Here is a 25,802-nt window from a genome sequence, read left to right on the forward strand (position 1 = left end):
CTTTCCCTTTCCTTGTTGTTTCCCTGCTTCCCATGGTCTGGCATCTTATCCATCTGATTGGCTCCACTGGAAACAGAAGCCATGTTTTTTATTTCTCCTTAGCCCCATTCACAATGCTCTCCCCACAATCCTGATAACGAAACACAGCTCAGTCACACCACCAAGCACAATCACACTCAGCCTCTGGGATCAGAGCCTGGCCTGTGAGAAACACCAATGTTTGTTAAGTTTAAATAAAAATAAAAATTTCTACTTCTATGATGGCCACCTGCAGTAAATGATGAGCCCTCTGATCATCCATTCACAATGCCAAAGGCTCTGTTTGCTGTCTCTATGCATAAGGATTATCCACAGGCTACCGGTGAGTTGAGTTCCACAGAGAGGCCATAGTGAGGCTGGGCTGTGAAGGAACCTTTTTAGGTGACTCTCATGTCTATTCGTAATCCAGGTAGCATTCCCCACATCTTCACGCTGCTGCTCCCATATCTTACTCAGGTTTCTACTCAAATATCATCTCCGTGCAAAGACCTCCCCTGACCACATAATCTAAAAGAGCCCCACCCACTCTATGTCTCTCTAGCCTCTTCTTCCCACTTAACGTTTTTCAGAGCCGTTATCATCACTGACATTGTAGATTTGTGTATCTGTTCATTATCAGTCTTCCCTCTAGAATAGCAGTCCCCAACCTTTTTGGCACCAGGGACTGGTTTTGTGGAAGACAATTTTTCCATGGACTGGGGCGGGTGGAGAGGGGATGGTTTCGGGATGATTCAAACACATTACATTTATTGTGCACTTTATTTCTACTATTATTACATTGTAATATGTAATGAAATAATTATACAACTCACCATAATGCAGAATCAGTGGGAGTCCTGAGCTTGTTTTCACTTGCCACTCACTGATAGGGTTTTGATATGAGTCTGCAAGCAATTAATTGACTTACTATGGTCTCTGTGCAGTCAAACCTCTCTGCTCACGATAATCTGTATTTGCAGCCGCTAGCATCACTGTCTCAGCTCCACCTCAGATAATCATCAGGCATTAGATTCTCATAAGGAGTGTGCAACCTAGATCCCTCGCGTGCGCAGTTCAAGTAGGGTTCGTGCTCCTATGAGAATCTAATGCCACCGCTGATCTGACAGGAGGCAGAGCTCAGGCAGTAATATGAGCGATGGGGAGCGGCTGTAAATACAGATGAAGCTTCACTCGCTCACCTGCCACTCACCTTCTGCTGTGTGGCCCGGTTCCTTAACAGGCCACGGACTGCTACCGGTCTGTGGGCTGGGGGTTGGGGACCCCTGCTCTAGAACATAAGCTCCATGAGGGCAGGAACATTTGTCTTGTTCACTGCTGTATCACCAGTGCACTTACGGAACACATGAATGGATGAACAAATAACTGTCATTCACTGAGAAGACATTTAGCAAGCATCTAATCACAATATCTACCAATTACTGAATGCTTTCCTAGATACCAGACACTGCAGAGAGTACTTTTAGCAAAGCTCACTGGGTGTTCTAGCAACATAAGGATTTTCTGTCAATAAGTGATATTCTGTTTTTAATCAATAAAAAGTCTCTTGAAGCAAACCCTAATATAAACTATGGACTTTGGGTGATAATGACATGTCATTGTAGGTTCATCAGTTGTGACAAATGTACTATTTTGGTAGGGGATGTTGTTAAAGGGGGAGGCCATGCATGTGTAGGGGCAGGGGAATGTGAGAAATCTCTGTTCCTTCCTCTCAATGTTTCTGGGAGCCTAAATCTGCTTTAAAAAAAAAAAGTCTTAAAAACAGGTCTCTTGGGGCTTCCCTGGTGGCACAGTGGTTGAGAATCCACCTGCCAATGCAGGGGACATGGGTTTGAGCCCTGGTCTGGGAAGATCCCACATGCCGCAGAGCAACTAAGCCCGGGCGCCACAACTACTGAGCTTGTGTGCCACAACTACTGAAGCCCGTGCACCTAGAGCTCATGCTCCGCAACAAGAGAAGCCACTGCAGTGAGAAGCCCGTGCACTGCAACAAAGAGTAGCCCCCACTCGCCGCAACTAGAGAAAAGCCTGAGCACAGCAACTAAGACCCAATGCAGCCATTAATTAATTAATTAATTAACCCCCCCCCAAACCCCCAAAACAGTTCTCTTGCCCCAGCATAGGAGTGACACATGTCACTAGGGTTACTCATGACTTTTTTTGCACTCCAGTGTGGAAAGCTTATAACTTCTGCCAACATGGGTATTAGAATGATTCCTACTGTGTTTATTTCATTTGCAGGAATATCCATAATATTTATGAACTGGAGCCTGTTGGATAAAAAATTCTTTTTAAAACCAATAAAACACCACAACAACCAGACTTAAATGCTTTCATTTAATCTAAATAAACCAGTGGTGTAGCTTGGTAGATGAACCCTCCAAAGAGGTAACATTTGGTAAGCTTTTCCAGGGAAAGTCACTTCAGACTTAACATCTAAGTAAGATCAGCTATTTTTCTTAATGAAGAATCCATTTGAAGTTCTCAGTTAATTTCATATGAAATGGTTTCTACTGACTAGAGGATTCAGTATGGTGTCTGATATGGTGAAAGCAACCAATAAAATATATGGGGTTTGGAATCCGATAGACTCAGGTTTGATTTCTAGCTCTGCCATCATCAGCTGTGTAAAGTTAAGCAAGATGCCTTCCTTCTTGGAGTCTAAATGTCTTTGCTGCTCAACTGTCATCGTTTAACTAACATGTAATTATTGTTTTCTCTGAGGGTTGATTTGACCCCACTTATAAGTTAATGAGTTAATCTATTGCTGGCAGAAGATATGAGACCCCCTGGGTCAGAGACTAAAGACTTCATTAGTCACAGCACAGCAAGCAGCATGGACATCAGTATTTAGATCAGCTACCTTTTCCCCCAAGTCCTTGAGGCCAATGCAGAGGGGTCCAGATAGATGTTGCACATGTAGTGGGTTTGCACTGCAGCTGAGGAAAACTGAGCTTGGGGGATGCACTGCTTTTACAGCCAGCAATAAGCAAGCCTCCTCTTCTTTCTGGAGGTAGATCTTAGCTCATTCCTCAGGGTTGCTTGCCGAAAACACAACTCTGAAAAATGGCTCAGGTAAAAAGCAGTCATGGCCTCATATTCTTGGCATACTCAGGAAGACATGTGAGAGCATGAGAGACCCATAGAGGACTGTGTCCCAAGAGTAACATGATTAGATTATGCTCCACAGTGCCTACAACATGGTAGCCAAAGATGTTACCATCTCTCTTAGAAAGCATTCTTTTATTTGTTTATTTATATATTTTTAACATCTTTATTGGAGTATAATTGCTTTACAGTGGTGTGTTAGTTTCTGCTGTAGCACAAAGTGAATCAGCTATATGTATACATATATCCCCATATCCCCTCCCTCTTGCGTCTCCCTCCCACCCTCCCTATCCCACCCCTCTAGGTGGTCACAAAGCACCAAGCTGATCTGCCTGTGCTATGTGGCTGCTTCCCACTAGCTACCTATTTTACATCTGGCAGTGTATATATGTCCATGCCACTCTCTCACTTCGTCCCAGCTTACCCTTCCCCCTCCCCGTGTCCTCAAGTCCATTCTCTACGTCTGCGTCTTTATTCCTGTCCTGCCCCTACATTTTCCAGAACCATTTTTGTTTTTTAGATTCCATATATATGTGTTAGCATACGGCATTTGTTTTTCTCTTTCTGACTTACTTCACTCTGTATGACAGACTCTAGGTCCATCCACCTCACTGCAAATAACTCAATTTCGATTCTTTTTATGGCTGAGTAATATTCCATTGTATATATGTGCCACATATATATACAATGGATCTTCTTTATCCATTCATCTGCCGATGGGCACTTAGGTTGCTTCCATGTCCTGGCTATTGTAAACAGTGCTGCAATGAACATTGTGCTACATGAATTATGGTTTTCTCAGGGGATATACCCAGTAGTGGAATTGCTGGGTCATATGGTAGTTCTATTTGTAGTTTTTTAAGGAACCTCCATAATGTTCTCCACAGTGGCTGTATCAATTTACATTCCCACCAACAGTACAAGAGGGTTCCCTTTTCTCCACACCCTCTCCAGCATTTATTGCTTGTAGATTTTTTGATGATGGCCACTCTGACTGGTGTGAGGTGATACCTCATTGTAGTTTTGATTTGCATTTCTCTAATGATTAGTGATGTTGAACACCCTTTCATGTGTTTGTTGGTCATCTGTATATCTTCTTTGGAGAAATGTCTATTTAGGTCTTGCACCCATTTTTGGATTGGGTTGTTTGTTTTTTTGATATTGAGCTGCATAAGCTGCTTGTATATTTTGGAGATTAATCCTTTGTTAGTTGCTTTGTTTGCAAATATTTTTTCCAACTCTGAGGGTTGTCTTTTCATCTTGTTTACGGTTTCCTTTGCTGTGCAAAAGCTTTTAAGTTTCATTAGGTCCCATTTGTTTATTTTTGTTTTTATTTCCATTTCACTAGGAGGTGGGTCAAAAAGGATCTTGCTGTGATTTATGTCATACAGTGTTCTGCCTATGTTTTCCTCTAAGAGTTTTATAGTGTGTAGCCTTACCTTTAGGTCTTTAATACATTTTGAGTTTATTTTTGTATATGGTGTTAGGGAGTGTTCTAATTTCATTCTTTTACATGTAGCTGTCCAGTTTTCCCTGCACCACTTATTGAAGAGGCTGTCTTTTCTCCATTGTTTTTCTTGCCTCCTTTATCAAAGATAAGTCGACCATATGTGTGTGGGTTTATCTCTGGGCTTCTATCCTATTCCATTGATCTATATTTCTGTCTTCGTGTCAGTATCATACTGTCTTGATTACTGTAGCTTTGTAGTATAGTCTGAAGTCAGAGAGCCTGATTCCTCCAGCTCTGTTTTTCTTTCTCAAGATTTCTTTTGTGTTTCCATACAAATTGTGAAATTTTTTGTTCTAGTTCTGTGAAAAATGCCATTGGTAGTTTGATAGGGATTGCACTGAATCTGTAGATTGCTTTGGGTAGTATAGTCATTTGCACAATGTTGATTCTTCCAATCCAAGAACATGGTATATCTCTCCATCTGTTTGTATCATCTTTAATTTCTTTCATCAGTGTCTTATAGTTTTCTGCATACAGAAAAATTTTGTCTCCTTAGGTAGGTTTATTCCTAGGTATTTTATTCTTTTTGTTGCAATGGTAAATGGGAGTGTTTCCTTCATTTCTCTTTCAGATATTTCATCATTAGTCTATAGGAATGCAGGAGATTTCTGTGCATTAATTTTGTATCCTGCTACTTTACCAAATTCATTGATTAGTGTTAGTAGTTTTCTGGTAGCATCTTGAGGATTCTCTATGTATAGTATTATGGCAACTGCAAAGAGTGACAGTTTTACTTCTTCTTTTCCAATTTGGATTCCTTTTTTTAATTTTTCTTCTCTGATTGCTGTAGCTAATACTTCCAAAACTGTGTTGAATAATAGTGGTGAGAATGGGCAACCTTGTCTTGTTCCTGATCTTAGTGGAAATGGTTTCAGTTTTTCACATTGAGAACGATGTTGGCTGTGGGTTTGTCATACATGGTCTTTATTATGTTGAGGTAAGTTCCCTCTATGCCTTCTTTTTCTTCCAGGTTGTCCATATTATCGGCATATAGTTGCTTGTCGTATCGCTCATGATCCTTTGTATTTCTGTAGTGTCAGCTGTTACTTCTCCTTTTTCATTTCTAATTCTGTTGATTTGAGTCTTCTCCCCTTTTTTCTTGATGAGTCTGGCTAATGGTTTATCAATTTTGTTTATCTTCTCAAAGAACCAGCTTTCAGTTTTATTATCTTTGCTATTGTTTCCTTCATTTCTTTTTCACTTATTTCTCATCTGATCTTTATGATTTCTTTTCTTCTGCTAAATTTGGGGTTATTTTGTTCTTCTTTCTCTAATTGCTTTAGGTGTAAGGTTAGGTTTATTTGAGATTTTTCTTGTTTCTTGCAGGAGGGTTGTATGGCTATAAACGTCCCTCTTAGAACTGCTTTTGTTGCATCCCATAGGTTTTGGGTCATCGAGATTTCATTGTCATTTGTTTCTAGGTATTTTCTGATTTCCTCTTTGATTTCTTCAGTGATCTTGTGGTTATTTATTAGCGTATTGTTTAGCCTCTATGTGTTTGTATTTTTTTACAGTTTTTTTTCCTGTAATTGATATCTAGTCTCATAGCGTTGTGGTCAGAAAAGATACTTGATACAATTTCAATTTTCTTAAATTTACCAAGGGTTGATTTGTGACCCAAGATATGATCTATCCTGGAGAATGTTCCAAGAGCACTTGAGAAGAAAGTGTATTCTGTTGCTTTTGGATGGAATGTCCTATAAATATCAATTAAGTACATCTTGTTTAATGTATCATTTAAAGCTTGTGTTTCCTTATTTATTTTCATTTTGGATGATCTGTCCATTGGTGAAAGTGGGGTGTTAACGTCCCCTACTATGATTGTGTTACTGTCAATTTCTCCTTTTATGGCTGTTAGCATTCACCTTATATATTGAGGTGCTCCTTTGATGGGTGCATAAATATATACAATTGTTATATCTTCTTCTTGGATCGATCCCTTGATCATTATGTAGTGTCCTTCTTTGCCTTCTTTGTCTCTTCTGATAGTCCTTATTTTAAAGTCTATTTTGTCTGATATGAGAATTGCTACTCCAGCTTTCTTTTGATTTCCATTTGCATGGAATATCTTTTTCCATCCCCTCACTTTCAGTCTGTATGTGTCCCTAGGTCTGAAGTGGGGCTCTTGTAGACAGCATATATATGGGTCTTGTTTTTGTATCCATTCAGCTAGTCTATGTGTTTTGGTTGGAGCATTTAATCCATTTACATTTAAGGTAGTTATCGATATGTATGTTCCTATTCCCATTTTCTTAATTGTTTTGGGTTTGTTATTGTAGGTCCTTTCCTTCTCTTGTGTTTCCTGCCTAGAGAAGTTCCTTTAGCATTTGTTGTAAAGCTGGTTTGGTGGTGCTGAATTCTCTTGGCTTTTGCTTGTCTGTAAAGGTTTTAATTTCTCCGTCGAATCTGAATGAGATCCTTGCTGGGTAGAGTAATCTTGGTTGTAGGTTTTTCCCTTTCCTCACTCTAAATATGTCCTGTCGCTCCCTTCTGGCTTGCAGAGTTTCTGCTGAAAGATCAGCTGTTAACCTTATGGGGATTCCCTTGTATGTTACTTGTTGTTTTTCCCTTGCTGCTTTTAATATTTTTCTTTTTATTTAATTTTTGATAGTTTGATTAATATGTGTCTTGGCGTGTTTCTCCTTAGATTTATCCTGTATGGGACTCTCTGTGTTTCCTGGACTTGACTGACTATTTCGTTTTCCATATTATGGAAGTTTTCAACTATAATCTCTTCAAATATTGTCTCAGTCCCTTTCTTTTTCTCTTCTTCTGGGACCCCTATAATTCAAATGTTGGTGCATTTAATGTTGTTCCAGAGGTCTCTGAGACTGTCCTCAATTCTTTTCATTCTTTTTTCTTTATTCTGCTGTGCGGTAGTTATTTCCACTATTTTGTCTTCCAGGTCACTTATCTGTTCTTCTGCCTCAGTTATTCTGCTATTGATTCCTTCTAGAGAATTTTTAATTTCATTTTTTGTGTTGTTCCTCATTGTCTGTTTGCTCTTTGGTTCTTCTAGGTCCTTGTTAAATGTTTCTTGTATTTTCTCCATTCTACTTCCAAGATTTTGGATCATCTTTACTATCATTACTCTGAATTATTTTTCAGGTAGACTGCCTATTTCATTTGTTTGGTCTGGTGGGTTTTTACCTTGCTCATTCATCTGCTGTGTAGTTCTCTGTCTTCTCATTTTGCTTAACTTAACTGTGTTGGGGTCTCCTTTTTGCAGGCTGCAGGTTCCCGTTGTTTTTTGTGTCTGCCACCAGTGGCTAAGGTTGGTTCAGTGGGTTGTGCATGCTCCCTGGTGGAGGGGACTGGTGCCCGTATTCTGGTGGATGACGCTGGATCTTGTCTTTCTGGTGGGCAGGACCGCGTACATTGGTGTGTTTTGGGGTGTCTGTGAACTTATTATGATTTTAGGCAGCCTCTCTCCTAATGGGTGGAGTTGTGTTCCTGTCTTGGTAGTTGTTTGGCATGGGGTGTTCAGCACTGGAGCTTGCTGGCTGTTGAGTGGAGCTAGGTCTTAGTGTTGAGACGGAAATCTCTGGGAGAGCTCTTGTCGATTGATATTATGTGGGGCTGGGAGGTCTCTGGTGGTCCAATGTCCTGAACTTGACTCTCTTACCTCGGAGGCTCAGGCCTGACACCTGGCTGGAGCATCAAGACCCTGTAAGCCACATGGCTTTGGGGAAGTCTGAGGTCTTCTGCCAGCATTCGGTAGGTGTTTTGTAGGAGTTTTTCCATACGTAGATGTATTTTTAATGTATCTGTGGGGAGGAAGGTGATCTCCATGTCTTACTCCTCTACCATCTTGAATGTCCTCCCAAGGCATCCTTTTTTTTTTTTTTTTTTTTTTTTTTTTTTTCTTGCGTTATGCGGGCCTCTCACTGTTGTGGCCTCTCCCATTTGCGGAGCACAGGCTCCGGACGCGCAGGCTCAGCGGCCATGGCTCACGGGCCCAGCCGCTCCGCGGCATGTGGGATCCTCCCGAAACGGGGCACGAACCCGCGTCTCCTGCATCGGCAGGCGGACTCTCAAGCACTGCGCCACCAGGGAAGCCCACCAAGGCATCCTTTTAAATAAAGTTTCATCCTTTTTCTTTGTATCATCACTCAAAGAATCCTAAAATGGTTGAGCTGCAAGGCATTTTGGAAACCCAATGGTTGTGAAATTTTAATAATGAAACGTAATTATTTTAATGAATGGAGAAGTGCTTCATATAACATTAGGGGAAGAAAGAGGATCCCAAATTGTATTTATAATCTCTAAAAATACTTTACATATGCATGATATTTTTCCATGTTTTACAACAATGAAAATGTGCTTTATCACTTCTCTACTCAGAAAAAAATACAATGTTCTCACTCAGCCCCTTCACTTCACAGATGAGGAACTAAGAAGCAGACAGGTTAAATGACCTCCCCCAGATTCCCAGCGCGTCCTCGGCAGAGCTGGAATGCAAGCCCTCTGATTTCCAGTGTTATGTCTTACGCCTTCTCCTCTAGGAATCTGCGAGGGGTAGCAGGGCAAGGCGGGGTATGGAGGGTCTGGCCAAGGTAACCATGACCCTCTGAACTTGGGGTAAGTAGTTCTTTGCATTTTAGTTCACCGGTCCCTTACTACAGTGGACAGGAGGGAGAAGAATTCCCTTAGGCATGAGCTTCTTATGGTAAGTCACTCATTGTTAATAGTTGGCAACCAACTGCGATGTGGCTTAACCCAGGGCAAAACAAAACCCTGGGACTCCAGTAGGCAGGACTGAGGTTAGGCTTTGGCACAAACTCCTGAAGGGTTGGCTTCAGCCTGAGGTATCTGAATTACTTGTCTAGACAGTTCCCAATTCACTGGATAATTAAGGGGTCCTCCCACTCCCTTAGCCATGTTCACAACTCATGTAACACGTCTTTCTCAGTCATACACTTATCTCTCTCTTCTCCCACTATTATTTTCGAATGACATTATTGCACCATTGTACTTTTTATTTTACTTTTTGGTAGCAATGACTTTGCTCTTCCCTGTTTCAGGAGAAAAGCCCAATATAAGTTATTAGAAGATGTAATTGAGGTATTGGTCAATTTGCTTAGTTGAATTAGAGTGGGCCCTTTGGAGCATCATGGGGTTTATCCCTAAAAGGCTTGCAGTATAATTCTGGCCCTGCTTCCATGGGGAGTGCATTTGGGGAGGGCATCTGGCTTTCTGACACCTGTTACAAACAATTCGAGTTAACATTCCAACTCTGAGTCTAGACTTTTCTGCAGGCATGAGGGACGTGGAGACCAAAGATTTGGTCTTTGTCTTCATGGAGTTTGGGGTCTAGAGGGAATGGAGTTTGCAGTGACAATACATTGAGGCAACTGTTAGGAACTATGTGACTCCGCCCCTCTTCTCAGCCCCCACCTTTCAAACTTTGGGACTATGGAAGGAGCAGTGTCCCCAGCTAAGAACATATCAAAGGGAAAAGATCTGAGTGTGGTTGAAAAAAAAACAAAGCTGAGGATAGGCCTTTCAATATGGACCCCTGAAAAACCTTGTGTTCTGTGAAATAGTGCCCTAAAAATGTAGAGTTTTTGGGAAAACTAAGGGCCAACGATTTAAAACCTGTGCAACTTTGTAACCAGAAGCCAGGCAAAAACAATAATTGGTTCCTGGGATATAATTTAACATCCCAAGCAAGAAGCTTAGAGTTCTGGAGTCGACCTCAGGGAATATTAAAAATGTACAAAGACAAAAGAGTGGCAGCACTGGCTTGCAGGTGCTGAGTCAAGATGATGAAGCAGAGCTCTGATCCACAGGGTAGCCATTAAAGGCACAGCAGGAAGCACAACTAACTGCAGCCCTACAGCCCCAAAAGGCAGGAGGTGTGCTTCTTCTGGAGGCTGGAGCCCTCGGTAGAAACTCATTTTTTTTTTTTAAACTTTTTAGCCACGCCATGCAGCATGTGGGATCTTAGTTCCCCGACCAGGAATCGAACCCACACCCCCTGCCTTGGAAGCACAGAGTTTTAACCACGGGACCACCAGGGAAGTTCCTGCACTCATTTTTTTTTTTTTAACATCTTTATTGGAGTGTAATTGCTTTACAATGGTGTGTTAGTTTCTGCTGTGTAACAAAGTGAATCAGCTATACATATACATATATCCCTATATCTCCTCCCTCCTGCATCTCCCTCCCACCCTCCCTATCCCACCCCTCTAGGTTGTCACAAAGCACCGTGCTGATCTCCCTGACTGCAATCATTTTTAATTTGCTTAAGATACATCTGTAAAGGCTCTAGTCTATGCAGCACCCTACTGAGGTATTGTTTTGTTTGGCTTTGTTCTGTTGTCCTGTTGAAGCTGTTGAAGTTTGTAATCCTACTTTGGTTATTCTACCTTAGAAAATCACAGATGAATCAACTTAACTTACATGGTATATGGATAGCATTCCTCCTTTTACCAGGCATTTGTGAACTAAGCAACGTGACATGAACAGAAGTTAGAACAGAACAGCACCTGACAGATGAGCCTAGAACACAAACCCTACAAAGCTGGCAGAAAGGTCCAGCCATGGCAGAGGCCTTGGGCCAGTTCAGGCTGAGAAAGACAACCTGCTCCTCAAGCAACCATAAGTGATGGAATTGAAAAAACTAAAAATTAATGGGGCTTGTGGAATATAGTAGGATCTTTGTTTCCTATATGCACCCTGAAGGTTTAATGCCTTACATAGTTTTGTGTGGATTACACGGATTTTCATAACCTTGTGTTGACATTCTTATTTGGGACGGAATGCCCGGTGTGTGGCACTTGTGCTGGATGATACAAAAGTCTGGACAAGGCAGGTCACTTGCAAAAAACCTGGGCTTGGTTGGCAAGGGAGTATACAAAGTAGAGCCAACCTATGGAGACAAATTTACTGTCTCTACCATGTTCATGGGTTGCTCCTCTTGCAAGCACATGGGGAAGTGAGAGTGAGAGCATCAACAATCCAGTACTTAACCTGGGCAGGGGGTAGGAGAGAAGTGCTGAAACAGGTCACTCATCCTGATGTGTAATACACTTTCCTAAATGACATGGTGCATAGCCTGGGCTACAGAAGGAAAAAGCAAAACCAAAACCCTGCCTGCAAAAGAGATTTGACTCCTAAGCTCGGAACCAGCAAAACTGCAAATGAGAGGTAAGGAATAAAATGAGCATATACTAACTAGCCCACAAGTCCCTGGGAGCAGGAACCAACTCCTGATACTGTGTCTGAACAGAGACTATGCATAATAAATTCCTGAGTGAAAGAAAACATTGAATATGACATCGTGGGCATGAGCCACATTTAGAAAACATGTTCATGCATTTTTTCCTCAAAAATAAACAAACAAACAAAAACTATTTACCAAGCTAAATTGTTAAAAAAGGATTTAAAATTCCTTTGTTGTTTGCCTCTCAAAACAAAATGACTCTGTTTATACAAAGAAAACAGGCTCAAATTTAAGCCTTCAGTACAGTCCTCCTCAGACCCCTTCATTAAGCTCAAGCTGATAGCTACTATCACTTAAGTGTTGCCAAAAGGTTCTTGCACTCTCCAGATTGCGGTATTTTCCTTTTGTAAGATCAGATAACTATATTATTTTGCTTTTCATTAAAATTTGCCTTACCTACTTGAAACATTTTTTTGTCTATGTTTTGGTCCCTGCAAACCTGAACGACTTAAATTTCCTCTACTTTTGCAAAATTTAAAAAATATTTATTTATTTATTTATTTTGCCTGCACCGGGTCTTAGTTGCGGCACGTGGACTTCTTAGTTGTGGCATGCATGTGGGATCTAGTTCCCTGACCAGGGATCGAACCAGGGGCCCCTGCATCAGGAGTGCAGAGTCTTAGCCACTGGACCACCAAGGAAGTCCTGCAAAATTTTAAAGTTGGTAGCTTCTGATTTTTTTTAACTTTGCTTTTGACCACTATTCCATTTTGTATTTGCTATTTTCATCACAAATTTTGCTCTTGTTGATTTGGCTGTCTACTTTTGGCTGCCATCTTTCTCCTATCTTGTTCTTTGTTTATATCTCATTTTGCATTTCAGTGCTTTCATCTCCTTCCTCAAGCCCTAAGAACGTCTTTAAGTGCATGTCTGTTTCATTCACTCTCTTTGATAATGTTTAAACAGATACTCAACAAACATCCATAAAGGGAGAGTTCATTGCTGCTAAAGCAAAAGAGAGTACGTGTGGGAACGGGGTCTCAGTTACGGTACAAAGGAACAGGGTTCTGAGGATGTCTGAAAGGAGATTCCGTGCTACTTAGTGTAACCCTGGAAGGGTGGGAGGTTGGCCATAGGATGGGACGATGTTGGGGTAAAGGCAAGAACTGTGGTCCAAAAAATTAATCAAGATTAATATCCCTAAGTGATGTCATGTGCCCCCTGATATGACATGTCCAGAAGGGCACTTCACCTTTGTGGCAGTCAGCTTGTGGACTACTGGGATATTCCCAAACCTGTAACCCCAGTCTAACCATGAGCAAACCTCAGACAAACCCATTTTTGAGGGATGTTCTACAACATACCTGACCACACACCTCAAAATTGTCAAAAAATGTCAAGCTCATGAAAACCAGAAAAGACAGCAATCGTCACAGACCAAAGGAGACTAAGTAGATGTGATGATCTAACGTGATGTGGGATCCTGGCTTGGACCCTGGAACAGAAGGATGATAATGGAAAATCCGGTGATCTGATTAGAGTCTAGAGTTTAGTTAATAGCGATGTCCCAGTGGGCAGGGACCAACTCCTGACACTGTGTCTGAACAGTGATGGCTTCTTAGTTTTGACAAATGTACCTTGGTAATTTACCATGTTAACATTAGGCAAAAATGAAACTGGCTAAAGCAGTACGCAGGAATTCTCTGAACTATCTTTGCAATTTTGGGGTAAATTTAAATTTATTCCAAAATAAAAACTTTATTTAAAAAAATTAATCCAAACAATATGTTATTCTCAAATTCCTTGTTGTTGGGGCTTTAGCCACTGGCTCCATTTTGTATCTTTTCTTTTTTCCACCTTCTATAGTTATTTGCATACTTTGTGAGAGGAGTATGTGGCTTTAGTTTTTAATGCTTCTAAAATCGTTTCTTCGGAAGTCATCTGACTTAATTAAGAAGTCCTTTAACCTTTCATCAGTTCTTCTGTGTAAATCAACAGAGGTGACCATCCTCACCTTTAATTGTTTCAGCTTCCATAACCTTGCATGCATATATTCATTCATTCCCTTGTGCATTCATTCAACACACATATATTGAAGGTCCTATAATAAGCCAGGCTCTGAGCTACCCCTCAAGATTCCCTGTTGACTTAGAGTCCCAGCCCTCAAGTCATCAAGATAAAGAAAGATGAAGCTCATCATGGGCATGTCCCAGGGGCCTTGCCGAATCTGAAAGGTATGATTTGTCCTGCTATTTGAAAAGCCTTAATTTTCCACCTCTCTCCTCCCACCATGCTATATACCCTCTAAAATCATAATTTACCGAGTAACTGGGTTCCAAAGCCTGTCTGCATAATAAGTGCCAGTATGAACTGGTTCTTCATGGTCACTTGAGTTAGAAAATTACAGCACAGACAATGGTTCCATTTTCCTGTTTTGTGCATGATTTTCATCTATTGAAAAAGTTGGGAGGGTTGGCTCCAGGAGGGAAATTGGTGCTTCTTTTGGCTTTACTGTGCTGACTGTCCATCAAAACTCTCAATTCAGGGCTCAAGAGCAAACAAATTAGGCCACGACCCTGGAGGGTGACACTCTGGTGGCAGGGGGGTGGGGAGTCGGGAGGTCAGCAGAGAGGTGTTGCCCAGACCCCCTTTGCTGCAGCAGCTCCTAGAGTGTATGGGTCCCAGCCAAGCTGGGGGTTTGCCTTGTTTTGTTTTCACTTGTGGACCAGGCAAGCTCCTAATGGGTGGGTTCAGGATCCCCAGGCAGAACAGCTCCATGGAAAGGCCAGGTTCAAGGATAAGGTTTCATGTGAAAAGACAGAAGCCGGGCCCTCCATAAACCTGGTGTGTTCACACCAACGCTGTAACAGTGGATCCTACAAGAGAACTGGTTCTGGGGCTCTGTTTTGCCTGATTTTCAGTAACACTTGAAAAGAAAGACAAACATGACGTCACTTACATGTGGAATCTAAAAATATGGTACAAAGGAACTTATTTACAAAACGGAAATAGAGTCACAGATGTAGAAAACAAACTTATGGTTACCAGGGAGGAAAGGAGGTGGGGAGGGATAAATTGGAAGACTGGGATTGACATATACGCAGTACTATATATAAAATAGATAACTAACAAGGACCTGCTGTATAGCACAGGGAACTCTACTCAATACTCTGTAATGGCCTGTATGGGAAAAGAATCTAAAAAAGAGTGGATATATGAATATGTATAACTGACTCACTTTGCTGTACACCTGAAACTAACATAACATTGTAAATCAACTATACTCCAATAAAAACTAGAAAAAAAGAAAAAGAAAAGCACCCTTATTGGAAGGCTGTCCCCTAGCAGGTTGGGTGGGGTTTTGTTTACATCTCCTATAGTATTTGGTACCCTGTGCTATTCTTACACTATATCAGTTCATTTATATATACTATACATGTTAGTATATATATTGTGTATATGTATATATATATATATAGTATATACCATATATCTATACCCATATGATATATATGGATATACAGTATATACTATACAAGTTCAACAGTATGCAAGTACACTTGACTGCAAATTCCCTGAGTCAGATGACAGCCTCTGATGTGGCACCTGGCACACATGAGGACTGAAGCAACAGCATGTGTAGGGTCAGTAGTGAGGATCCAATATTTGACCATATGCCACAAAGACCTCATTTAAATGATTTGTTTTCTTTCTCCAACTCTCACTTACAACGTTTTCTAGCCTTTTTCTATCTAAAGACGGACAGGAGCCTGAAATTATCTTCTGTAGAACCTCTTGCCTCTATTCAATATATAATATATAATATACGATGATCCAATCTATTATTTTTCAAGTCAACTGTTTCAACTCTTCTTACATTTTACTTTCCATTGCTTTAATCATAGTTGAACTCCTTTGAGTTTCATTTCTCTAACTTGTGAAGCATAAAACTTGATACATTACTGTTGTACACAGTTAATGTTAAGTTGGAAGATTTTTAATAGATTCCATAATTGTTCAAACATCCTTTGTGCTTGCTTTTGGATAAGATATTGTGTTCCTGTTCATCTGTGATCCATGGTGACCTCTAAATTGTTTTCCACAGAAGTTCACAAAGAAGCATATCCCATTGTTTTCATTCATTTCCCCACCCTAATTTTGCTGAACTTTTGTACTCCTAGTTAATTTCAATAGCCCATAAAAAGTGTTGAGATGTATTTTTCAATGCTTTCTGGGCTGACCCTATATTATATACAAGCAGTTCTAAACATCTGTAATATCTAAATGTACCAGCTTGCCCTGATTATGTGCCATTCCTTTCAGTAGCGATATCAACTCTAAGCATCATGCTATTTATCCCTGTACAATGGGGCTCTAATTAAGGTCCAGTTCCCACAAATGTTCTGGAATTTTGTGAAAATAGTTCTCTATGAGATCGGTATTGTGGATTAGTCCTACTTTATTTCTAAAATCAATCAATGTCAAAGCCCTCATTCTCAGCTTTATATTTAAACATGTTCCACATTCCTGGGCAGATCTTAAGCATAGTTAAGTAGGTGTGTTCTCTGTGTGATTTGGTCTCTCTTTGGTGGCAGAAATTATGTAACATGCACTAAACAGAGGAGGCAGAGATAGGAAAGGGAAGGCACAAAGATAACTCAATGACACCAAAACGAAAATGGTCCTGGAGTTTCACAAGGGTGTCAGAATGGAAAGAGTTATTTGCATCTAAATTTAAATTCATATCTGCCTTCAACTGTTAGCTGATCAAAAGAGACTCACAAGGTTACTGAATTAAGTCAGAGCACACTGGATTATTCCATCAGTTCAGCCATGAAATTCCCTTGCCATAATGAAATACACTTGCCAAAGGATGGCTAATACTGACCTTGGCATTACCTAGCCCTGGTATGAAGGCAGTCAACAGCTCACACTGGCAGAGGTGGAAAACACCATCATGGAGAGGAAGAGAGACAAAGCGAGGGGAGAAATGGCGAAGAGACTGAAGATGAGAATGAGAATAAACAAAACACAGGTTTGGAAGTCAGACAAGTCCACTCTGGGCAAACCCAGACTCTGCCATGGACTCACTGCATGAACCTTTAATAACCGAAGTTATTAAATGTGAGTCTCAGTTTCTTTCTTTGCAAAATAAGGAGACCAACACTTACCTCATGAGTTTGTACTAAGAATAATCATAAGTAGAAAGTGTTTGATAGAGTGAAAGTGGCAAATATGTGTTAATTGCTTTCTTTCATTCTTCCTACCTCCTCCAAAAGAAAAAAGAAAGAAAGAAAAACCCCTAGCTTTGGTGATATTTTCATACCCTTTCATCATCAACAACAACCTTATTATTATACATAAAGAATTATGCTAAGCCTCTAAGATATATAAGCCTGGCTTTGAGGTTGCTGAGAGCATAAATGTAAGGAAAACATAGTACATGGTATCTTACGTGACACAGTATCAGCACACAATATGTGCTTTGAAAACTTGGTGTTAGAGAGACCACTGCTCCATGGGTAGTCAAAGCAAAGGATGGGCTTCCTCCTGGGCCTTGGGGGAAGGATCAGACTCAGTAAAGAGACACATCCTCGGTAGAGAAGACAGTGTGAAGCAAAACTGCAAAGAGGGAACAGCAACTCTGAGCCCCAGGAATGGGACCAATTAGACCAAGGTGAAGGGTTTATGTCTGAAAATAATGAAAGACAGGGTGGGACAAGTAGGATGCGCTTGATCAATGCCAAGCTACAGCGCTTCATCTGGCATCAGCTCAATACTAATAGATGTTCTTGAGCTTGGTGATTAGATGACCTAAGTCATGTCACCGGAAGATGAATCCGGCTGCTCTGTATAGGATCAATGGAAAAGGTAGAAACAGAGGCAGAGGGAGCAGCCATGGTGGTTACTTCCACATCTAGGAAACGAGCAGTGAAGCCTGGACTGAGGAGGTGGTCATGGCAGTGAGAGGAAGGAATGATTCTACAGAAACCCTAAGGATGAGGGACGTTAGGAGAGGCAGCCATGGGATTAAAAAAAAAAGAGAACGAGAAACAATAAAATACTTTTCCCCAACTCTTATGTATCAGTAAGATATTAATAACAAGCACAACTGGGGTGAAACAATTTTAAGTAATCTAAAATACATTTAAGATACTTGCACACAGCAGGAAGGTTCTGTGGGTGTCAACTTGCAATGGCCCCTAGAATGTTAGCGTTTTAATTAGATGAGAAATAATCAGCTTTCTCCAGAAGAATGAGTAGTTTCACCCATAAAGCATGATAAATGACGATATTATATGGATTACTTCCATGGACTCTTTCTGATTAGACAGTGTTACAAAACTTAATATTGTTTTGAGTAACATAATCCAACAGCAGGGTTTCTATTAGTTAAAAGTTACTCAATCATTAAATTCAAGCGTTAGATTTCTATCACCAACTCATGTTGGCTTCATGCCACCCCCAGTCAGGACAAGTGCCTAAATCCTTAGAAGAATCAACCTACACTCGACTCTTCCCTTTGCAAAGAATTCAGATCCCTTTAAATATAATTTTAACCCAAACATGTTTAATCTCCTCCGTTTGAAAATTCCATTGGCGCGTGTAGCAGACATTCTATCCACCAAGTGTATTGCGTTGATGATCCTGAAGCAATATATTCTACTTTTCAGGGCACTGAAACCAGTTTTTCTTTTTTATTAGGCCATGGCATTAAAAGCCCATTCTGCCTATTCAACAAAGAGAAACCTTTACAGTTCCATAGTTGTATTCAAAGATGGACAATCATATGTTGATTAACAGAGAAAACACAATTGCAAAGACTGCAGTAGCCTGGGGACCTTATAACCCAGTGAGGATTGCTCTGCAGGTAATGCTTTTCCCCAGGGAAATTCAGTCTTAAGAGATTAAACTTTATGTCTGTAGACAAGACCCCTTGAACAAGGACGCAATGTAGTAAGCTCTATAAGATGAATTTAATTAAATGTATTTTTTATATATTTCTTATATGCATATATATTATCTCATGCACATATATACCTTCATACACATGGCCATACTCCCTTTCTCTTCTCCTTAACAGAGCATTTTGAAAAATATTCAAATTTGTATAATTATGTCTTTACTGCAGAAAGATCTACTTTGGGGTACAACAACTTCAGAATCTGTAAAACATCCTTCCTTTTGCAAAATACCCTTTGGGGGCTAGAGAGCAAGGGCAGTACTGGCATTTTCATTTCTTGGATGGAAAAGTCTAGAGTATGCCCAGTGCTCATGTATTTCCTTCTCTGTTTGGTAACTAATTCATCACTTTGCTCAGGGCACAAAGCTTCTAGAAAATGCTCCCAGAGTGGTTTCTCTCATTTTCAGCTGCTGCCACCCCAAGAGGAAAGGGGGCAGGGGCTGTGCCACAGTCTTCTCCTATCTCTAGTACTGCTTGTGGCAGAGACGCTGAGTCACTTACTCGTTCTCTCATTCTTCCTTAGGACAGACCCTGGTTTTGGTCCATGCATCAGGGAGCCCAACTAAATGATTATAATTTCTACCCTCTCTTGCTGCCAGGGGTGTACAATGAGATGTCAGTGGAAGTTGTAGGGTGAGTTTCTGGAAAAGTTCCCTAACAGGGGAACAAGCAGTAGTCCACTTTTTGTCTTTCTCTCCTTCCTTCATCTTGTTGCCTGGAATGCGTTTCTGTTGACAGGAGCTCCTGCAGCCCCTTGGACCCTGAGGCAACCTGGATGAAAGCTGCATACTGAGGGGACAGAACAAAACAGCAGAGGAATTTAGGATCCTCACTGCCTGCACACAGACTTCTTTCAAGTGAAAGAAAAAGAAAACCCCCTTTGGGACTCTACCATGGTTATTTTGAGTCTTCTGTTTGTGCAGCAGATTCTAATCTTAATTAATGTAATGCTTCAAACCGACAGCTTTCTATTGTACACTAAGTCAATTTTAATATCAAAAACTTATCTTTTTTATACTATGAGGTAACATCAGGATGCAAAAGCTGTAGTTCATGTAAGTTGCAGATGGATCTCACTAACATCGTTAAATGATCTCAGTTCAGCTTAATCAAGGAATAGATTCATGCAGGACAAGTGAGGTTCCACACTGATCTGTAACTTAAGAAACTTAAGAAACTTAAGAATGGTACTTAGCTGTGATCCACCATTCCCTCCAAGAAAGAAGCCTCTGCTCCAAGGCGGGCCAGCACCTGAGCTGGTGCTTTACTGCGTAGGAAAGAAATGCGTGTGAGCCTCAGCTGACTGTCCTGAGACAAACGGAGGAGGCCCTGTCCTGAATGCTTCCAAAGCCTGAAGCTGGAATCAGCCCCTCTAGTGACTCTACCATGGGCTTAAATGAGATGCACGCTCTTTTCCTGACGTGAAGCCTCATGGAGAAGCTAAAAATAAGATGGACTGGGTACTTGGGAGTGTCCCTGGGGGGCAGTGAGATGTGTCTGTGAAATACAGCTTTAGACTTCCTTCTTTACAGCCCCCATGGGAAGTTTCTAAACCAAATCCTTTGCATTACAATGATAATAATATTGACCCTCATTCTAATCCTTCCCAACCCCTGCAGTCTGAAGTTTTCTTGACCCCACCAGCTTGGGCATGTCCTGTTTGATTTGTTGGGTGTCAGATCTCCTGAGCAAAGAAAAAAATGATTCCTTTTCTCCTATAGCATATTTCTAACTGACAAAGAGAAACTACACTTTTTGTAATTTAGTTTAGAGTGTTATTCTCAGAGGACTGGATATTGGGAACCATTAGGTAATCACAATAAGACATTTGAAGCCCATTCCTCTATGGAGGCATACGTCTGCTCTGGGAGGGGCTGGCTTGTGGGCCATCTTCATGTCTAGAAAAGGGACTTTGGTGTCTGGATCTTTGCATTTGAGGGTAAGGCTGGAAGTGATCCAAGCAGTACGAGGGGGGCACTCCATTTTTGCATTCTCTCAGATAACCCAACGATTCAAGTTTATAGGGAGAAAAGCAAAGCTGGGTTTCCATTGGCAGTTGTCAACTTGAATTGTTAGCAGTTTCCACCTTTAGAGGAAACTGTGACTTAGGTCACTCGCACCATTTCTTTCTGAAAGGCAATAAATTGTCCCCATTTCCTCAGTCTCCCTCCTCTCACCCGCCACGGGCCTTCGTCAGGTCAGCTGTATCAATAGTTTGGAAGGTGCGTGGACCATTAAGTGGGGATTCAGTGGAGGTCTTTCTACCAGCACTTCATCAGAGCACATAAATCACTTCCTAGGCCCTAAAAGAGAAACATATGCCCCAAATATGTCAATTTACAAAATATTTTCGTATCTTTAGGGTATTTTATTTCTCCTGCTTCTTGTGACATAAATAGCACAAAACCCGGACCCCAGGATTTTTTAATAACCAGCTGTGAAATTTCACTAGCACTGGCATAAAATCAAGAACCAAAAATAATTCATCCCAATGTATGGGGGCTTCTGTCCTCCTCTGATGGGGCTTTGATTTGGTAAACGGTTTATAAAGCCACTCTTCTTCCTGAACTGAAACAGAACTTAAAAGAAAAATAGTGAATTTTCTAATGGGCAAGGATCCAGACAGTATTTCTTTGGGGATCCATGATGTGGTGGTGATGGGGGAGGGGGTCAGAATATGGAAGAGTAAAGAGGAAACTTCGTATAATACATACTTAGGCTGCTTGAAAGCTTTTGAAAATATTTAATTAAAAATCCGTGTCCTGTTGGATCTGGAAGCTGCCTGTGCTTTGTGCCAGCCTTTGGAATTCTCGAGACTCTAGGGCTGATCATGACTTGGGCCCTCTGACGCGTTTAGGGCACAAGGTTTCCCAGCTTGGAAGGTGGGGTTAGAGAGGAAATAATGGGGACAGAGAGGAACCCAATCCTTTCTTTTTATGTTGGGGTTCATTTATTTCACTGTAACTAAAATAAAAACAAAAAAACCCTCCTCCCAACAAGTTTAGTTTGCAAATAAAAACAGTAGGTGTAAACTGAAAAAAGTTTTACCTAAATTTTTTCATTTACAAAGGTTCATGTGTAATTTACAAACCTCCCCATAGAGCTTCCCTGGTGGCACAGTGGTTGGGAATCCGCCAGCCAATGCAGAGGACATGGGTTCGAGCCCCGGTCTGAGAGGATCCCACATGCCACGGAGCAGCTGAGCCCGTGCGCCACAACTACTGAGACTGCACTCCGGAGCCCATGAGCCACAACTACTGAGCCTATGTGCTACAACTACTGAGGCCTGAGCGCCTAGAGCCCGTGCTCCACAACAACAGAAGCCACCGCAATGAGAGGCCCGCGCACTGCAGCGAAGAGTGGCCCCTGCTCGCTGCAACTATAGAAAGCCTGCATGCAGCAACAAAGACCCAACGCAGCCAAAAATAAATAAATAAAATAAATAAATTTAAAAAAACAAAGGGGCTTCCCTGGTGGCGCAGTGGTTGAGAGTCCGCCTGCCGATGCAGGGGACACGGGTTCATACCCCGGTCTGGGAAGATCCCACATGCCGCGGAGGGGCTGGGCCCGTGAGCCATGGCCGCTGAGCCTGCGCGTCCGGAGCCTGTGCTCTGCAACGGGAGAGGCCACAAGAGTGAGAGGCCCGCGTACCGCCAAAAAAAAACAAAAACAAAAACCTCCCCATATTGGTATGCATAATTTCCTTATGAAATTGACCTTTGCAGTCTTTAATCAAATTAAAGTTGGATTACACCTGGGTGTTCCATCACTCAGATGCTACCTGAGAGCAGTGCTGGGAACTAGGAAGGGCTGGGTGAAGCTGCCAGGTACAGCCGTGCCCTCGCCACCACTCACAACCTGAGCCTCATGCAGGCCAGCACAACAAGAAGTATACAGGCTGCACGGGGCGGGGTTCACACCCGGCGCAACCTCTGATGTGCTCTTGGGCAAGGTAACCACTCTGAGCCTCCCTTTCCCCAGCTCTAACGATGGCAATAGCTCTTCCTTCACAGGGTACCTATGGCCGATTCAATATACTGTATGTAAAACACCTCCCAGAATGGACAGTACATAGTGTGAGCGGGATAAATATTTCCCTTCTGGGTGAAAGAAGCTGCTATCCCCAAGACAAAGAGAGTTTGCGCCGGCACTTTCAGGGCAATCCAATTGTGTTTTTTGTCCACATTGAAGTGTATGGAGTTCCTGGAGTAATAATAAAGCCCAGGTTCATACACGAATGTTGATGCACATTAGTCGTATGACTCACACACAAGAACCCATCAAGGTTTTTGGAGCCTCAGTTTACTCAGCTGTAAAATGGAGAGAACGGTCAGCTACATTTTCCTCACAGATGATAAAGATCACACGAAGGAAGCTCATTGAACCTGTAGGGTGCTATACAAAAATAAACATTATTATTAAGTTTGGGATGGCTCCACTCCTAACTCAGGGGAAATTATAAAATATTATAAACAATCAAAGAAATATAAGAGTGAGAGGTACAGGGATGGAGCACTGATTTGCCAGCCAAACTTCAGAAGAGGCCACAGGCAGTCCCACGGTTAAACGTCAGACCCTCCAGCTGGCTCAAAAACCCTGCTATCACCTCATTATCCCAGAGCACAGAGAGGGCAATGAGGGGCAAGCTGGCTTAGTGTGCATGCTTTCATGCCAACCTGAGAAGGTCTTCCCAAACCATTTTACTCTGAGTAACCCAAGCAGGTGTGTTTATTTTAAGACATGAGGGACAGCCATGTGGTTCTGAAGTACCTTCTTGCTGCCTTCTCCCAGCCAAGACGCCTACCTGAATTCACAAAATTTTATTTGGAAAGTGTGATGGCTGGTGTGGCTTTTCAAGGGGCTACTTTCCACACTACAGCGATTAACCCTTTCTCAACAGTTCATTAAACGGTTTCTGAAAAACATAAAAATGATATTTCATGGAGGGCAAAGGGTTTAAATGTGGCATGCTTCAGCAATAATGACTGCCACACACACATCCGTTCCTTCTACCAGGCTCCATGAGTATGGAATTGCTTTAGAGGCTTATACAGGAACAATGGCAGGGGGGTGCTTTTCTGCTTTGAAGAAGACCCTGGGTTAACTCCGGGCCTGAGAAAAGAAAGGAAAAAGGTGTTTGCTTCCTAATCTGCTAGGTTTCTTTTCTGGAAGCTTTCTTTCTCTTAGGTTCAGGGAGAAGAAGCCAGGTCCTTAGCTTTCCCACACACATGTACTTTCTTTCTAAACAAAACCTAAGCTGGAAAGAACTGACATATGACTTCAGACTCATGGTACACCATCCATTCTTGCTATGGATACTGAGAGCACATTATTTTGAGAAAAAGCAAAGCTGCCAACATCCAAAGCATCACATGTATAATATCAGTAACGTTTAAATACGTCTAACAGGTCACGAAGAAAGAGCAAACACTCCAAAAGGAAAATGTGCAAAGGAGGTGAACAGGCAGTTCAGAAATGAAACGGTAGTGACAGTTATGAAGAAATGTTCCACCTCACTAGTAACCAAAGGTAGGCAAATGAAAACAAGACACCTTTCATCAACTTACAAAATCTGTTACAAAATATGATTATGCCCAGTGTTGTTCAAGGGTGTGGGGATAAGGGTAAACTTTCATCTTCTAGTTATGTAAGCGTGGATCTTACCATAAAGTGAAACTTTTCTGGTGGACAATTTGGCAAGTGTCATAAAGATGTTCATACCCCTTTGATCAAAAGAGCTCCCTTTCTAGGAATTTATGTTGAGAAAATAAACATGTATATACATAGACATGTATATAAAAAATGAACATGGAAAGATGTTCACTGCAGTACAACAGGGTAGGGAACTTTCTATAAAGGGTCAGAGAGCATATATTTTAGGCTTCACAGGCCAGTCAGTCTCTGTGGGTACTCAACTCTACCACTGCAGGGAGAAACCAGTCACAAACAATACACAGGGGAATGGACATGGCTGTGTTCCAAAAAAACTTTATTTATAAAAACAGGTAGCCACAGGCTGGATTTGGCCCATGAACCATAGTTTTCCAACCTGTACAGTACAATTTATAATAATAGAAAATATAGAATCACCTAATGCTTACAACACGGAAATGATAATATAATTTATTTTATGCAGGTTTTACAACCCTTTTTTTCCTTTTAGTGATTTGGGAAAATGCTTATGTGAAAAAAAAACAAGATTTTTTTATCATGCAGGTTTAGAATGAGCCCAGTTTTTTAAGGGAAAGAAAATATGTAAGCATGGAAAAAGGATTAGAAAGAAATACACAAGGATTTTAACAGCAATGGTTTTAATTTCCTTTTTTATACTTCTCAGGATCTGAATTTTCTATAACGTATATGTATTTTATTTTTAAAATAGAAAGAAATGTTTAAAATGACAGAAATGGACTTCTCGTGTGAATATAGTTGCATAAGTCAGCATTCTCCCCCTCCTGCCTGTGGAAATAGTCCAAAAATGAGGATAAAAGGAAAAAACATACCATCTTCCATTTCTTGCAGAACCAAGAAAGGGATACAAAAGGCAAACAAATTTTCTCTGGAGCTCTCGAGGAGGAAGTATAAAGAAGAGGAGGAGAGACAGTTTAGGCACAGCAGAGCTCATAGAGCCCTAAAAATAATGCACTTCTGGAGGGTGATGGACACACTCAGGGGACTAAGGTAGAGACGTCATCTGTAAGAGAGGGTTTGCAAATGGGGGTGAGCTGGGCAGCAGTCAGAAGTAGATCCAGTGCTGTGGGCTTGAAGCTTATACAATTTGGAGGCCCCTTTTAAAGATAAACAGTACGTTTTAAATACAGAATAATGCACAAATGTATTTATTTAGAATGAGCAAAGATAGGGTAATACATGTAAAATTTTAAGCTGATAAATTCCACACACACCACCAAAATCCAGAAAAATAATATGGTTCTAAAAACTGCAACTATCTGCTTGATCCACCTCTATAAAACCCCTCTTCTATAATGCCCCACCTCTAAATATCTTCTTTCCCT

General features: G+C 41.3%; 1 protein-coding gene and 1 non-coding gene across 2 annotated transcripts in view; both read right to left on the bottom strand.

Moving 5' to 3' along the window:
* The window catches only part of THSD4 (thrombospondin type 1 domain containing 4), a 566,919-nt gene that overhangs the window by 232,736 nt on the left and 308,381 nt on the right, over positions 1-25,802 (bottom strand).
* Positions 12,451-12,523, bottom strand: TRNAR-CCU (transfer RNA arginine (anticodon CCU)). The gene has a single exon. It is a non-coding gene; the product is annotated as a tRNA-Arg (tRNA).

This window comes from Lipotes vexillifer, unplaced genomic scaffold (assembly GCF_000442215.2).
Source record: "Lipotes vexillifer unplaced genomic scaffold, Lipotes_vexillifer_v1.1 scaffold792, whole genome shotgun sequence".
Lineage (NCBI taxonomy): Eukaryota > Metazoa > Chordata > Mammalia > Artiodactyla > Lipotidae > Lipotes > Lipotes vexillifer.